Genomic DNA, 17,256 nt, shown 5'->3' with positions numbered 1-17,256 from the left:
GGGAGAAGCAGACTCCCTGCTGAGCAGGGAGCCCAACACAGGGCTCCATCCCAGCATCAGGGGATCATGACCTGAGCTGAAGGCAGATGCTTAAAGCAACTGAGCCATCCGGGCACCCCTGACTTGCTTAATCTTTGCAAGCACCCTATACGCTCCACAATCTACAGATGAAGGAATGTAGACAGAGAGAAAGGTAAGTGGCCTGGCCGCAGTCACACATCTGAGGAAGTCGGGTTGCTGAGTCTGGAGTTGTGGAGTCTGGTTCCACAGTCCATGCACATGAGATCCTAAGATCACAAGATCCTAAAACCACTCCATGTTCCTAGGAGCCAGGGAATTCGATATTATGGAGCTTTTATTAGTAATAATGAATGTCCAGGATGAGAAGGTTCTAGAGCAGGAGTGGGCAAACTTACTCTGTGCAGGGCCAGGCAGTCGATATCTTGGGCTCTGCAACCCTGAAGTCTCTGTCAAGGCTACCCACCTCTGCTGTTGTAGCCAAATGAATGGGCGTGGCTGTGTCTCAATAAAACTTTATTCCTAAAAACAGGTAGCAGGTGGATTTGGCCTATAGGCTGTTGTTTGCTGACTACTGTTCTCAAGACGCAGGTTGTGCATCTTCTGCTCTGCTGAGCATCCTGCTGAGGGTCCCGCTTGGGGCTGATCCTCAGGAGAGCCCCGCTCTCCCCTGTTTTGGAGAGGCAGAGGGGCCTGGGATGGCCAGGGTGGCTCCCCGGGGCGTGGGTGCCTCTGAGTGTGGCTCTCTGTCTCCGTCCTAGAGAGGCTGTTGAAAAGGCTCCTCTCTCCAGCCACGGAGCCTCATTACTCACGGGCTGGAAAACAATGTTAATTTTCCCCAAGCGGGAAGCAGCTGCACTTGTAGCCAGGGCTCATTTTGCTGTATGAATATTTATGGCATGTCCCCTAATTAAGCCCAGAAATAAAATTTACCCTGCTCACAGGGGCTGTGGAAGAGTGGAAGGCCATGTCAGGAACCAGCCTCTTGTGCCTGGAAAGTTGGGTTGTCAACGAAAAATTTGTGTCCAGAGCCACTTGGCCTGGGCCAGTGTCCATGGGGGGGGGGTTGCTTTCCCAGAGAGGGCAAGCACCCTTGGTCTGGTCACAGGCTGGCATAGTGGGACATTCGGGCCACCTCGCTGAGCCCTGGTGGGTGACTACTCTCCCAGATGTGCATGGGGGGACACAGAGGTGCCTCGAGGGGAGGGCCCTAGCAATATTATTTTTCTTTGGCCAGGATGACTCAGGTATTTTGTGAACGGACTTCAGGTCATGCTAGTGGCAGCAGCTCAGGGAGGAAAGCCCCGGCTAGGAGCTGGGTCTGAGCGCCTCCTCTGACACGGATTCTGTAGGACCTGGGCTGGCCCAGCAGCAACCCCAGCCTCAGGTCCCCCATCATCTCAGTGCAGGAGGAAGCCCCCAGGACTAGGCAGCTTGGAGCTCCTGCTGGGAACCATGGGGGGGGGGTGACATTGTGGGGAATGGTTCCCACCGCAGTTCTGGGGTTTCCTTTACCTCCAGGTTCTCCTCTCAAACCTGGAAGCGGAGGACAGCTGGCTCGGCCTGGCCTTGAGTAACCTTGAGGGTTTCCGGAAACCATAAATCTTAGATTTCCTCGAGGGGTCCTATCTCCAGAGAACTGCTTGGGCCTCATATCCGCTTCCGAGGAGCCAATAAACCAAGCAAATACCATAAAGCTTCTCACTGCGGCCCGAGCTCCGATGGTTGGAGTCAGACCTGGAGCGCAGAAGCCAGAGTTTCAGCATACAGCCATCAGGTTGACCAGGAGTCCTGCCCCTTTCCTTTCCAGAATGCAGCTTGCCTTTGAGGTCTCCCTTCGGTCACCTTTTCAATTATTTCCCCCTTACAATTGTTCGGAGCACCGGAGAGATCCCGTTGTGTGTGTCCCCGCCTCCACCCCAGGCCGCCGGTGAGCATGGAGCAAGGAGGATGCTTTCCTAAGGTGGGTCCGGGTGTGTAACCGTCCCGGGGCCTTGACAATTGGCACACCTTGTAAATCCCAAAGTCAACAAGACGGGGAAGCAGAGGAGACCGCCAGGCTGGGGACGTGGCAGGGGCAGGGGGTTAGTGCCCTCCACCTCCCACACGAGGAGCTCTCACTCTCCACCATCCTGAGCCCCGCTCTGGTTGCAACAGCCCAGACCTGAAAGGGACCCGAGAGGCCTCCTATCTCACACCTTCTCTCCACAGGTGGGGAGGCTGCCAGTGTAGAGGGGGCCTTGCCCAGGTCAGCATCAGGGCAGGGCAGGCGGCAAGGACACCGGGCTGGGGTCAGGATGACTGGACTCAGGTTCTTGTCTAGGCTGCACCCCGATCCTAGTCACACGCTGAGCCCGGATCCTCACACTGCTGAGCCCTGACCCAGCTGCAGAATGTTGCCTCAGCCTGTGACCCACGGGTCACAAGAAAGTAGGAGGAAAGATCACAGCTTCCTATGGCCCCGGGCAACTGCAGGAACCTCTTACTGCATTTCACACCCAGGACGCTGTCCTCCGGATGCGGATGCGGATGCGGTGCTCTTACTGGTGCGGAGGTTTAAGCAGAACCCTTAAACAGAGGCGTGGCTTCGGGAAAAATCACTCCACTTCTCTGGGCTTCAGTTCTCTCATCTTTAAAATGGGAATGATAATTCTCATCCCACCTTTCCCCTCAGCTTCAAATGAGACACTGATTATGAAGGTGCTTCGTTAGCCAAATGCATGTGAAGAATAAGCATTAAAGTTATCCTGATTGTCGTTCTTGCGTGTTTACTCTCCTTCCTGCCTATCCTGGGGGTCTCCCCTGTAAACCTAAGCCCGGCGAGCAAATTCCCTTGGTCGGGGGCCAAGAGGAGGCCCGGGTGCCCAGAAGACTTGAGAAGCTGCAGAGTTAGAGGCTGAGCACCCTCTGTCCTGTGGCCCCCACGTGGTTGACACCCCTTCATTTAGTGCTAAGACGGGCTCCCTCGGGAGCTCAAGCACCCTGGGTGCCCAGGCTTGGGCTCTGCCTCCTCCTCACTTCCATGGAGCCCCCACTCCTCCGGGGAGGACCCAGGAGGTTCTGGTGGGTCTGGACCCCCAGCTCTCCTTCCCTAAATACTCTCCTGATTTTCACCAGCTCTTGTATTGGGGGAGGGGAATGTGGTCCACACACCTTGGTTTATTTGCATTAAGGCTATCCCAGAGCTTTTTTTTTTTAAGATTGTATTTATTTATTCATGAGAGACACACACACATACAGAGGCAGAAACACAGGCAGAGGGAGAGGCAGGCTCCCTGCAGGGAGCCCCATGTGGGACTTGATCGGGGGCTCTGGGATCACGCCCTGGGCCCAAGGCAGACACTCAACCGCTGAGCCACCCAGGTGGCCCTATCCCAGAGCTTTTTTTTTTCTTTTTTCTTTTTTTTAAATTATTTTTTTATGATAGTTACAGAGAGAGAGAGAGAGAGAGAGGCAGAGACACAGGCAGAGGGAGAAGCAGGCTCCATGCACCGGGAGCCCGACGTGGGACTCGATCCCGGGTCTCCAGGATCGCGCCCTGGGCCAAAGGCAGGCGCCAAACCGCTGCGCCACCCAGGGATCCCTTTTTTTCTTTTTTAAATAATAAATTTATTTTTTATTGGTGTTCCATTTGCCAACATACAGAATAACACCCAGTGTTCATCCAGTCAAGTGCCCCCCTCAGTGCCTGTCACCCATTCACCCCCACCCCCCGCCCTCCTCCTATCCCAGACCTTTGTAAGAGCCAGACGTGCTGGTGTGTCCTGTTGGAGAGTCGTAAGCATCTTTTGAAGGCCTTTGTCTCCTCTTCGGGGGTGGTGGTGGGGGGACAGGGAACCTATAGCACGAGGAGCAACCAACTTGAAACCTCCGGTGCTTCCTTGCCCATCCTCTGCCCTGGAAAAGGCCCAAGTCAGTCTCCCCTGGAGCCCAGCAAGCCCTTAGGCCTGGTGGTCAAAGCCTCCGTGATTTGCCCTAAGCGGTCAGGACAGCAAGAGCCCCTGGCTTCCTACCACGAAGGACCCTTTGCAGTCAGGACCCACAGGGCTGCGAAGTTTCTCGCAGCTTCTGTTGACGCCGTTCCCTCCTCTCCCGGACTACATTTCCTCCCCGCCAGTCCTGGAGTCTTACCCATTCTTCGAGATCCAGCTCCAGCCCAACCTCAGCCTGCCCTTGATCATCGCCAACGAAGGCATTTCTAGCCACGGATTTGGTCCTGAGCGCGATCAGTACGTGTTTCCTGAAGGATGAACAGAAGAAGGGATGCGGGCCGGGCTCAGGCCCACTCTTGGCTCTCTATGTTCCTTTTTCTTCTCCGTCTCCTCACATGTGCCAGGCTGAGGTTGTGGCCCACGCAGAGGTTCAACCGCACACCAAGGCATGAAGGGGTGTGCGGTGAAGGAGGGGGTACGGGCATCCGGGCACGGGGCGCGTGCCGTGGGCCAGGCGCCGATGTCAGCCCTGCCCGCGATGCGCTTTCTGCCCCCCTGCCCTGTCCTTGTGGCTGAGAAGCCAGCCTAACTAACAGACAGTGGCACCCCCAGTACTTACTTCGTTACTCTGGTGATAAAATGCCATGAGAGAGGGAAATTAATAAGTGAGTAAGTGAGTGTGTGAGGAGTGAGTGAAGACAGGAGTAAGCAAACAGAATAAGAGGGAATGAACGTGCAAATGAATGCGGAGGCGCATGGATGAGGGAGCGGAGGAATGATGGAGGCAGCTTAGTCCCAGGGCCCAGGCCTGGAGGCCAGGGTGGGCCTCGTCAGCCCATGCAGCCTCCCTGGGGCAGGGCAGCAGGCGGTGAGGGAGGGAGCCAGGCCCTCCGTGCCGAGCTCAGCGCACCTCCGGAATGGAAAGTCGGCCTGGGAAGGGGCTGCAGACTCTGCCTCGGACAATCTCAGCGCCTTCAGGGCCTGACCCTGGCTGAGCCCCAGGAACAAGGCTCAGACCAGGCAGGGCTGCCCTAGGCACACCCTCGGGGCGCCCACTCCAAGGGCCTGCAGGAGTCTCTGCAGGGACCATCCAAGGCCCTTTGTCACCTCTGACCTTGCCTCACCCCCTCCTCAGGGCCCCCTGCAGCCCCCCTCCCTGCTCCTGGTGCCTGTGGGAAGCCTCAGCTCTGAGCTTTTGGGCTCCCCGTCTCTCTGCAGGGGGTGCGCGGCCACACACCTGTAGGCTGGACTCGCACTTCCTCAGGCCTCGGTACCTGTAATTCTATCCCTGGCTGTTTCCTTCCCTTGCTGGGGCTTTTCTTTACAGCACTCATCCTCATCTAACACACTGTATGGTTTTCTTATTTATTTTGTTTAGTATCCATTTCTCCTCCAGGAGGGCAGAGATTTTCATTGCTTTGCTCACCCCTGGATCCCAGCGGCAGGAGTAGAGCTGCCACTATTTAGTGGGTAAACGAAGCAGAGGCTCAGATCCAGCCTCGCCTCTCCTTCCAAAGGCCGTAGGCACTGTCTTTTCTTGCCTGGACACTGCAGCGGCCTCCTCCCTGACCCTTAGCTCCCTTTTTGGCCCACAGTGATCTTTCCTCTGTGATAAACATGAACATATGAATCCCCTTCTGGAAATTCTTTACTGTTCCCCTCTTGTCTTTCTCTTGACTCTGTCTTTCCTGACCTTATAAACTAAAGATCTAACATAATACAGGAGGAGCATCTGACACAGAGTGCATAGTAAGTGGTGGTTACCGTTACCTCCGAAGACGGGGCATCCAGGTGGAAGGTGCGACGAGGTGGGAGTGGGCTGTTGCAAGGTGTAGCGGTGTGTGGAACAGCATGGACCAGCTCATGGGAATGGCAGCAGCGTGTCACAGGAAACTGGGGGTAGGCTAGGGTTGTGGGCACACTGATTTCAGTGGGAGAATTGGTTGGGTCAGATCCCAGAAGGTATTGACTGAAAAACTCAGGAGCTCTGCTTTATCCTGCAGGCTGTAGGAAGCCTCTGTGACCTCCTTCAGCAAAATTCAACTCGTAGCCCAGCACTGAGTAGGGGTCAAGTGCTACAGTGGGCACTTTCACATGCAGGCTTCAGTGGATTCCTTTTAACAATACTGTGAAATCTGTATCATTGTCCCCATTGTACATATGGGAAAACCAAAACATGGAAAGGTCGAATAACTTTCCCAAGGCAACCTGTGGCAGAGATTTGAACCCAGGCCTAGGTGACCCGAAATCCTTTTTTTTTTTTTTTAAGATTTATTTATTTACTTATGAGACATACAGAGAGAGGCAGAGACATAGGCAGAGGGAAAAGGAGGGTCCATGCAGGGAGCCCAGTGTGGGACTCGATCTCGGATCCTGGGATCATGCCCTGAGCCAAAGGCAGATGCTCAACTGCTGAGCCAACCAGGTGTCCTGATCTGAAATCTTAATATCTGTTTATCACCCAGAGGCCTATTGTTTGTTGGTTGAGTGCAAGCCTTGCCACAGAGAGACCCCAATAACCTGGGGGCTGATGATACTTAAACCCACCAGCCTTCCTCGTTCCCAGAGCACTCTCCATAGCTCCACACGCTGCGAACCGCGCCTTCACACAGCCTTTTGTGGACTTGGAAGTCAAGAAGAGAATTCACAGTACATTGGAAAACACAGTTTCTTTTAAAGAAGAATTTTTTGTTTTCATTTCAAACAGCCCTGGCTGGTGATGAGTGGTGAGGAGAGGTGCCCTGTTTTCCATCCTAACACCTATTTCCAGGTGGGGGCAGGGAGCGCTCCAGCCCGAAATGTTATTTCAAAACCTTTCCGGGCCTTGCAGCTCCATTTCCAGGCCACATGCTGCAAAGAAAAGCATGATTTCCCATTACGTCGTGTTGCCCTTTCTGGTTTGAGCACCTTTCAAAGTGGGAAGACCCAGTCTGCTCCAGCACAGCCCCTCCTGTCCCCATAAATAAAGTTTCACCACTTGATGTGGGGCTGAAATAAATAGCCTTGCCAGGTACCCGATGGCCACACTCCTGATAGGCACACTTGCCAAGAGCAGCAAACTCGGCCTGTAGCTCCCAGCCCTTCGAGAGATAGAGAGAAGCCGAGGCCTGCGTGACATGTCGCTCCCTGCCCGCTTTCTGCCATCGGAGGCACATTCCGAAGGAAGCAGGCCAGCGAAGTCTTGTCTTCTGACGGGGTGCCGACAGAGATGGATGTCGCACGCCTGCCAGGGGAGGCCACGTTCAGACGCCCCCCGATAGCCAGTTGCCACTTTATTAACAGAAAATATCCCCATCTGAACCAGGCTGGGAAAGAAAATATTTATGCTTGCCTGTCAGGAAGACCTTCATTTTTCTTCCGAGGGAGCCAGCCAGGGTGCTGGTCCAGAGCTGAAAGAATGTGACATGTCTGTGGGCCCTTCTGCCACACAGGCTCGGGGAAGGAAGAACACCCTCAGGACAGCTCCGGACAGGCCTGAGGGGCTTGAGGAGAGAGGGGTGGGGAGACCAGCAGAGGAGAGGCCCCACCCACCTGGGCATGTGGGAACCTGGGTGACAGTGGGGGGGCTGCCGTTAGTGATCACGTCCCCACGCACCCTTAAATGATCTCATTATTAATTCAAAACACGTAGCTGTATCAATATGAAAAGTGACTTTGTACTGAGCATAAAATAATCTTGTATTTCAGAAAATGCCAACACTGAAGCTAAGCCTTGTCCTTTAGCGGGGCATATATTGAAGTCAGTTAATGTTATTACTGTACGATGGTCATTTTTTTTAAAGATTTTATTTATTTATTAATGAGAGATACAGAGACACAGGGAGCGGGCGAAGCAGGTCCCATGCAGGGAACCTGACATGGGACTTGATCCCAGGTCTCCAGGATCACGCCCTGGGCTGCAGGCGGCGCCAAGCCGCTGAGCCACCCAGGCGTCCCACGATGGTCATTATTTTGAACAAAAGTCACAAGCCAGTTCTTCACTGGCTTCAGGGACGCCTGTCCCTCCGCTCCGGGAGCCAGCTGTACCCAATTATGGTAATTGGGTTATAAGGTGCAAGGCTGAACAAGTCAGGTGGCCCCGGGGAATGGAAACTTTGGTCTCATGGGCACCGCAGGACTGTTCTCCCAGGACCTTGGAGAGACTTCCCTTCCCCAGCTTTGGGTGCTGGGTCTCTATTATCCCTACAGAGCCTGCACAGTGCAGCCGGGAGACCTGGGTTCAAATCCTGACCCAAGTTGCAGTTGTGCACCCTAAGCATGTTATTCTAGATTTAATCTTTTAGAGAAAATGGAGCCAATGCATGTGTCCCTCTCGGGACCATCTTGACAATAAGGTAAGGTAAGGTCTGTAAAAACACTCAGCACAGTGATAAGCAGCAGGAATGGTGGGAATGTTGGGAATGGCACACATGACTTTACTCTCTCTCTAGGAGTATGTCAATAATTTGTATTCACATGTGAGTCAATATTTGCAAATGTGTGCAAGTATAACTCCTGTATTAGCCTGCTTGGCCGCCGTAACAAAACACCACAGACCGGATGGCTTAAACAACAGACTTTATTTTCTCATAGTTCTGGAGGCTGAGCAATCCAAGATCAAAGTGCTGGCAGATTTGGTTCCTGGTGAGGGCCCTTTTCCTAGTTTGCGTGTGACCACCTTCCCACCATGTCCTCATGTGGCAGAGAAAGGGGAGGAGCTCTGTTCTCTCTTCCTTTTCTTATAAGGACACTAATTCCATTCAGAGGACCTAAACCTAATTATTTCCCAAAGGTCCCACCTCCTAATACCAACACGTGGGAGGTTAGGGCTTCAACGTATATGTAGGAATACTGACAATACTGACTCCATCTTTGGCTCTCCATCTTGTTCATATTTGCTCAATAGCCTCTCTTGCAGCTACGTGTTCTAGCCTCCCTAAGAGATTAACATACATGCCTTAGATGTGCCCACCAAGGCCAGGATTGGGGAGACTTGCTTTGGCCTTCCTGATGCACAGGTGGTTCCACAAGATCTAACTGAAGGCTGGCTGTCAATTTGGTGTATACATATAAATCTTTTGAGATGCACGTCAGACCTGACGTGTACAAGAGAGCCTAGCACGGGTTAAAGTCATGGGCTTAGGCTGCAAGCGTGAGTGTATCCATGTGTAGCATGTGCATACATATGTGTGTACAAGTGTGGGCAGGGCATGACTCCAACCACAGTAGGCAGCTGTCCCTCGGCCCAGCCTGGCAGGGCTCCTGTTCCCACCAGCCCACAGCAGCTGCTGGAGGGACCTGGGGAGGGGGCACTGAGGCTCTCTGGGATGGGGGATCTGGTGAGCCTAGATCCTCAGCTGCATGTACTGGAGGTTGTGTTCTAAGTTGCAGAGGAGCCCCAGCCTCTGAGAGCAGTTTTCCTGGCCAGGGGATATGGAATCTGTCCTTGATGTTGTGGGGAACTTTATTAGCTCATCTTCACCCAGCCTGGGACCCATCTTCATCTATTCAAATGGATCATTTATCTCATTTATAGCCTTCCGAGCTTCAGCCCAAATGACATTTGCTTAGCAATTGGCCTGTTTGAAAAAGCCGATGTATTAGAGCAAAACACTGCACCATCTTTCTGAGCTGGGAGTGCAGGGACACAGCCCCAGGGGAGAGGGTAGGAGGGAGGTGGGGGGCATTCAGGTGGTCAAGGATCCCACGGAAACAGGCAAACACATTATCCACTCCAACACAGGCAATTTTTTCCCCAGGGTGGCTAATTAGCAGGTGGCTGCCCAGGCTTTCTACTTGACTTACTGAATTAGAATGCTCAGCACAGAGATGTGTGTTGATGCTCAAAATCTGTTGTTCCTCTTCTCCAACCAGGAGAGGAGCTCTGGCTGTTAGCTCTGGAGCCTGGAGACTGCTCAACTGGCATTTCGGGGGCCCGGATGGAGGGCATTCTCCATAGAAACTTCTGCCCTGTTGCAGGCCTCAGAAAATAGCAGGCTCATCAGTGCAGGCACCCAGGACATGTCTGCAAACGGACATGAATATCTCCCCTCTTACATAAACATGACACAAGGTCACAGGCACACAAATTCGCCCAGTGGTACAGGCACCCACCCTCGGAGACCCACACATGTGAACAGAGAATTGCAGGTCCTCACCCAGCACAACCACTCACACAAATACCCTGAGACCCCCAGAGACACGTAGAGATCGTACATGCCTACAGTAGCCCACACAGCCTCCACAGCCTCCCTGGAACGGGCGTGTAAGAACACGCACGGCGAGTGAAGGCATCTGGCAAGATGGAGCCAGAGAAACTCTCAAACGAATCTAGAGAAACAAAAATTCTCAGAACCCAGCCTCGGTGATTCCCAGTCACAGTCTCCCATCAGAATCGGATATGAGAATGATATATCAGATATCTGCTATCAGATTCAGAAATCATATGCAAATCAGAATTCTCGGGTTAGAATCATCAGTGTAAACCCTCATACTGGGTTCCCCCAGAATCTGATAAGCCATCGGTAAGGCCTGTAGCATAGTGGCTGCCGGGAGAGTTGGGAAAGCCTCCCTTGTATAATGAACACAGGACCTTTTCATCAACAAAAATAAAAGTAAAAATAAATGGCTTATGGCTGATTATTAGGAGGAAGAATAATTTGATTGGGTGAGAACTCTTAGGACTTTTTAAAATCACGGCTTTTTTTTTTTTGGTTTTGTTGTTTCAAGAACACAGAATAACTGGGAGCCAGCTTTTTCCCGGTTGGCTTTCTTGTATCTTCATTAAACAGATAGGAACAATGACAACACACACACCATGTCCAGATTTTCATTCAATCACAGATGTTTCAGACTATCTAAACTGGAAGGTCCCACCCCTTCTTGCCATGGAGAGGGAAACTGAGGCCCAGGGAGGGCATCCTATTGCTGAAAGTCATATAGCTGTTAGTGATTTCTTTGAGCACACAGCAAGAGCTCCATAAGTGCTCTCTGCCATATTATTATGATTATTGTTCTATCATTAGTCATTCTCATTAGCCGAGCAAGGCTAAGAATCCAGGTCTTCCTCCCATCTGGTTTCTGGTCAGGGTTTCCTTCCCAGTTGAGAAGACACTGAGGCAGTGGAAATCTGGGCACCCCGCCCAGTCCCATCTTCTCTAATTATGTCCTGATTCCAATTCTTCCACTTTCCAGGGAAGGGAGCAAAGGGAGATTTCTGAGAGTGGACAGGGTGGCGGTAGGATGGACTTGGAGGGGGAGGGGAGTGCCCCCTCTTGATGAGGGGCTTCAGAGGACAGCATCCTCCTTCTACCTCGGGGGTGGGGGGGAAGGGCCTTCAAAGGCACAACTTTGATTAGCATCTGGCAGGATAGAGCAGTTGCAGGTACTGGGACTGGGAGCGCCCTTTCTGCGGGCAGCTCCCAGGAGAGTCTCTTCAGGCCAAGGGAAGCTTTGTTCTAACCACTTCTACTGAGCCAGGGTTGCTGGGTGGTCTCCGGCAGGAGGGCAGAGTGGGGGTGGGGCAGGGCAAGGCCAGGAGTATGGGGTCGAAGGCTGGGGGTGTGTGGGGGGGAAGAGGGCAGAATCTGCCGTGGGGTTGGGGTGGGCTGGTGCAGAGGGAGAGTTGGGGTCAGCATAGGGAGGTTTGGGGGCACTGAAGGAATAGAAAGGACCAGCAGATGCCAGAACCACTGGGAGGGTCCTTGAGAGTGAGGGCATCGACAAAACCCCTTCCCCAGACCCTGTGCCCCAGGTGGCTAGTGGGAGGGGTCCACCGCGGGCCCTGAGCCCCCTACACTTTGTGTCTGGGGACCCAGAACATGTGGCCGCACGCCCCCCACCCCCTTCCACCCCCGCCGAAGGACTGCCATTTGGAACGCATTTGCAGACACATGGATTGTTTTTAAGTTAATGCTTTTTAATTCACTCTGTTTCCCAGTTGTCGTTTTTTATTGAAAAGGCGGATTCTGCTGGTGTGTGTTCCTTTGCGGGGGCGACGGAGGGGGGTGGGTTGTGTGCTTCGCAGGCCGATATCCGAGGAGAGGCAGAGACAGGGGCAAAGGCTCAGCGAGACCCGGGGACTGAGTAAACTGAGGCAGAGAGCAAGTGAGGGATGCTCCAAAGGCGGGGACTGAGAGACACCCAGAACTCTGGAGGGGGAGGGGAGCGGCACAGGCCCTAGAGGCAGGGCGTGGGTGCTGGGGGGCCCCGGAGGACACCCCACTCCAACTAAGGCCCCTGGGGTGCGCGCTCTGAGTCGCATCAGCGCAGACGAGGCTCAACTGGCCACAGGGAGCGGGACGGAGGGACGCGGCGGCGGCGGCGGCCCGGGTGCGCAGGAGCGGGGTGGCCGAGGGCTAGGGGTGCGGGATCCCAGAGAGGGGGCCCCGGGGGCAGGGGCGCCCCCTCCGTCCCCGCAGGCCTCGGGGTTCCCAGCGCAGCGAGTGGGGGGGCCTGCCGCCGCCTGCAGCCAGCGTTAACCTCTCTGGGCCCCGTAGCCACCTGTGGGAGGGGCGCGGGGGGCGGCGGGGGGAGACCTGGCGGCGGGGAACGAGCTCCGTGACCCCTCGGCCCGCGGTCGCCGCGAGTCCCGGGGATTTTCCGGCCGCGCCGCTCCCCAGGGGGCTCCTGTCCACGCGGGACACGCGGCGCCCAGGCGAGCGGAGGAGCGCTCCCGCTGCGAGCACCGCCACGAGCACCCCCGCAGCCCCCCAAAGTCCCTCCACCGCCCCTCCCTCGCAGCCCCCCTCCGCCCCGCAACCCCTCCCCCGCAGCTTCCCCGCAGCCACCGCCGCCCCTGCCCCCCGCCCCCTCCCCTGGCCCCCCCACGCGCCGCGCGGACGCAGAGCCGCCCCTGGGCCCGCACGTGGTGGGGGTGGGGGTGGGGGTGGGGGTGGGGGGGCGCACACCGACCCGCGACGCAAGGTGCAGGGGGCGCGGGCGGGCGCGGTGCTGGCGCGGAGGGGCAGTGGCCACACGGCCGAGGTCCCGGCGGCTCTCCCGCGACCTGGGTGCAGCTGGTGACGGGGTGCGCACCGCCGGCCGCCGGGGGCGCGGGGGCGGGGGGGCTCCTCGCGGCCTGAGCCCGCCACCCGCCCCAGCGGAGGGGCTTCGCCGGCGCCGCGCGGCCTGGGGCGCACAGGGGCGCACGGAGGGGCTCGGCCTGCGGCGCGGTTGGGCCCGGGGGCCCGGGGCTGTGGGGGCGCCGCCGGGTCAGAAGCCGGGCCCAGAACTGGGTCCGAACCCCCGTGGCCTCGGCTGGGGGGCCCCGGCGGGATGGGTCCGAGCATCTGGGCCCTTGGGCTCCTCTGGTGGCGGCGCCTCCGTGGCGTCCCTGTCTCCGCGGCAGATTCGGGGCGGCTCTCGGCAGTCCGTCCCCGGGCTCGGAGCCCCCGGTGCCTGCGGGGCGGGAAAGCCGTGGGGCCGGTGCTGGCCTCGGGGACCCGCCGGCCCTCCCCGGAGGAGCCACCGGCCCGGCCAGAGCGGCCTCCCTGAGCCCTCCTGTGCGCGCCCGCAGCCGCAGGCCAGGGGGACGGAGAAGGGGTCCCTCCTGGTGACCGGGCCACTCCCCGCGGTCTCCCGTTGTAGCTTTGGGTTGGAGCGGCCGACTGGGTTGGAGTGGCGAAGGGCAGGGAATTTTATTTCTAGATTTATAGGTGAAGCTCAGAGAGGCCGAATGTTTCATGAGAGGTCACGCAGCGGGGCGACGCAGCCGGTTTTCCGGACTTGGGCTCGCGGGTTCAGCCTCTGCGCGTCCGCGGCACCGCGCCCGGCGCCCCTGGGGCCCCGGGCACCTCCGGCGCTGCGCTGCGCGGAGCCGGCCGCGGAGCCGCGTGCAGATCGCCGACAGCTGTCGCCGGCTGCGGTGGCGCGGCCCGGCTCGCGTGGGCCCCTGGCGCCTCCTTGCGCTCGAGGCCGGAGGCGCACCCGCGGGGGCCTGGCCGGGCGGGCCCCGCCGTCCTGCGCGACCGCTGCTGAGGCGTCGGATTCCTCTGCTTCGGTTGCCTCTTGCCTCGCGGGAGAGGGTGACGGGAGCGCGGGAGGGATGCGCTGGGGAACCGTGAAGCACGGTGCGCGCCAGGCCCCAGGGTCGGGACTCCACGCTTCCCCTGCACTTCCCGTGCTTTCTAGGAGTCCCGGGAGCCTGGCAGGCGGGAATCCTTATTCCCTGCACGCACACAGATGGGGCAGCCGAGCCACACCCAGGGCCGCTCACTGGCCAGAACTGGAGTCCGCACCCAGACACGACCTGCGCTCCCTCCCCGCGGGGACCCTCTCTGTGCTGGACTTGCTCTCTCCGAGGCCAAGGGATAGGGCTTTGGAGTCACGCATGTACTCGGATACTCCGCCTCGTGCTGGCTGTGGGACCTCAAGCAAAACACAGAACGTCTCTGGGCCTCAGTTGCGAGTCAGGAAAACCGGAGTGATGGCACCCTTCAAGATTGTTGGGGGAGGGGTGGGTTAATGGGGCTCAGGGGGTGTACAGAGAATGGAGGACGGTGACCGGTGCCGGCGTGGTTGGTGCCTTCATCAGGGGGGTGACAATTGCTGCGACTGGGAGGGGCAGGGCTTGGAGGATTGTACCTTTCCTGGGGCCACCATGAGCCTAGCATCTCAGGGGGCTGGCAGCTGCTGGCACCTGAGCAGCAGCTTGTTGCCTATGCCCACAGCCCTGAAATCCAATGACAGTGTCCAGGGCCCCAGGGAGGCCTCCTCCTCCTTATGGGGGTGGGGCACACAGCCCTGAGACAGCAGCCACTTCCCCAGGGCCACAGGAAAGATTTGGGCCTTGCTCTAGAGACCTGGGGCGCAGGGAGGGCTGAGGCTATGAGGGGCTAGGTCTTGGGGGGGGGGGAGGTACCAGGTAGGATCCTTGCTTTAAAGAGATAAGACTCGAGAACCTTGCAGGGAGGCAGGGTCCCAAGGGCACTTAGAGGGGACCCCGTGGAGGGCCAAGGACAGGAGGCCTATCTGCGGCAGAGTGATGAGAACAGGAAAGAAAGCTGTAACCCCTCCGCCTCTGCACAACTGCGATCAGGGGCAGGAGCCCTACTCAGGGTGAACCAAAACCTGTTTGGTGCAGGTAGGGCTTCCTGAGACCTGGCTGGGGAGACAGGGCCCTGGGTACAAGTGCAAGGAGATAGTGCAGTTTGAGCCCAGTGGTTCTGGAGCATCAGAGTCACCTGGAGGGCTTGCTGAAGCACGGGTTGGTGCCTCCCCTCCCCCCGGGGTTTCTGAGGCCTGTTTGGGGTTAGAAGTAGCATTTCTAACAAGTTCCCAGGTGGTGCTGACATTGCTGGTCTGAGGACCAAACTTTGAGAATCACGGCTCTAATGCTTCAGAGAACTCCCTGGAAGTTCTCACCAGCTCCACATCTTAATAACACAGCTGTCCGGGTCACTCTTACTCTGGTCAAGTTCAGGGAGCACGTCCTGGCCTTGCCCTCAACAGCAGAGGTGCAACATGACAGGCCCTCCAAGCCCTTCTCTGGGTCCCTTCACTCCCATGCCTCAAAGAAGAGTAAGTTCTCCATCTGCCGGTTGGGGCAGTCAGGCAGGCTCCCTGGAAGAGGCAGACTGAACTTGAAGGACTGCTGGAGGGGAGTTAGGGCAACAGCTGACCAGAGGCTAAAGGGTGGGGATGGAGATGGAGTACGACCCTCCAATGGCTGTGTGTGACATGGCAGGGACTCGGGGGGCCTCCTCTGAGTACCCGCTCCCCCCACCCCACCCCGCCCCATGACTGGGAGGGGGGCCGCAGGAAGCACTCAGATGAATGGAAACCAATGTCTCGTCTGGCAGCAGCAGCCCGGGTGGCCGCAGAGTCCTTCGGATGGTGGTGCCACCAGGGGCGGGCGGCAATGCGCTCAGCGGCTGCCCTGCCTGCCTTGGTTTCTCCATCTGAGGAACGCGCGTCACGTGTTTGCCGGTTCCCTGACCTTCCCAAGCTGCCGGCAGGATAATATATGGAAATTGCTTTGACCTCCTGAGAAAAGAGGGTCTCCAGGAATAGAAAGTTCAGCCACTAATCCCGTCCCTCCAGACTTCCCACTAATTCCTGCTTCCGATGTCAGCCTGGCAGGTTGAATTTAGCAAAAGAAAGAACAACTTAGAGGGATGATGGTTTTTCTAATGGCCCCAGTTCTCCAAACACATCCACACACAATACACATGCACACACAGCCTGGTCACAGGCCCACCCTCACGCACAGCCCTTCTCTCCTCTGGCGCACACACACGCCTCCCACAGAGCAGTCATAATTGTGGAGAATAGTTAGAACTAACATTTGCGCAGTGCCTTGCCACTGACAGAGCAGTTCCACCATGCCCTGTTGCTGAGTCCTCACGACAACCCGAGAGGCAGAGATGATTGCTGTTATTAAGAGAGGCTCGGAGGGGTTAAGTGACTTGCCCAAGGTCACTCAGCTAGTAAGTGAGGCATGATCCAGTTTGGGTCTCCTGACTCTAAACGCTGTCCTCCCTCTGCCGCCCCATGCTCCTTCCTCCATGCAGTTATGTGCATTCCTTTGTTCACTCATTCATTCATTCATTCATTCATTCATTTTTTTAAAAGATTTTATTTATTTATTCATGAGAGACAGAGAGAGAGAGAGAGGCAGAGACACAGGCAGAGGGAGAAGCAGGCTCCACGCAGGGAGCCTGATGTGGGACTTGATCCCTAGTCTCCAGGATCACATCCTTGGCTGAAGGAGGCGCTAAACCGCTGAGCCACCCGGGCTGCCCTCATTCATTCATTCATTCATTCATTCATTCATTCATGTATTCACTCCACAGATATCTATTGGGCATCAGTCACAGGCCAGACCTGTGCTAGGTGCTACCTGCTGACTGCACCTTCCTGCCTCACTCTCCTGACAGACTGATGAGCTGGGCACTTTTCCCATCCCCATTTTATAGTAGAGGAGATGAGGACAGACCAAATGACAGAGTTGAGATCTGAGTCCACAGTTTGACTCGAGAGCTCCAGCCCCATGCTATCCTGCTCCGGTGCGCGCACACCCGGATTCACACTCACCTCTGTGTGCTGCGGACGTGCACTCCTCCAGCCCCTACTCTCCTCGGCAGGGGCCCAAGCAGTGAGCAACCTGCCCAGGCCCCACATATCAGAGCCCCCAGCCTGTCCCTGTCACCCAGACATTTCAGCTGAACAGGCCCAGAAAATCAAGGATAGGATTTTCTCCAAAATGCCATTGGCATCTCTTGGGACCGAGTCACATTTTCCTACTGATTACACAACACCGTAGCATTTACAATAGTCACTCCGTCCGTCAATACTGGTTGGAGGTGGTAAGAAACGTCTCTCCCAC

This window comes from Nyctereutes procyonoides, unplaced genomic scaffold (genome assembly GCF_905146905.1).
Source record: "Nyctereutes procyonoides isolate TBG_1078 unplaced genomic scaffold, NYPRO_anot_genome, whole genome shotgun sequence".
Taxonomy (NCBI): Eukaryota; Metazoa; Chordata; class Mammalia; order Carnivora; family Canidae; genus Nyctereutes; species Nyctereutes procyonoides.
This window is presented reverse-complemented; position numbering follows the sequence as displayed.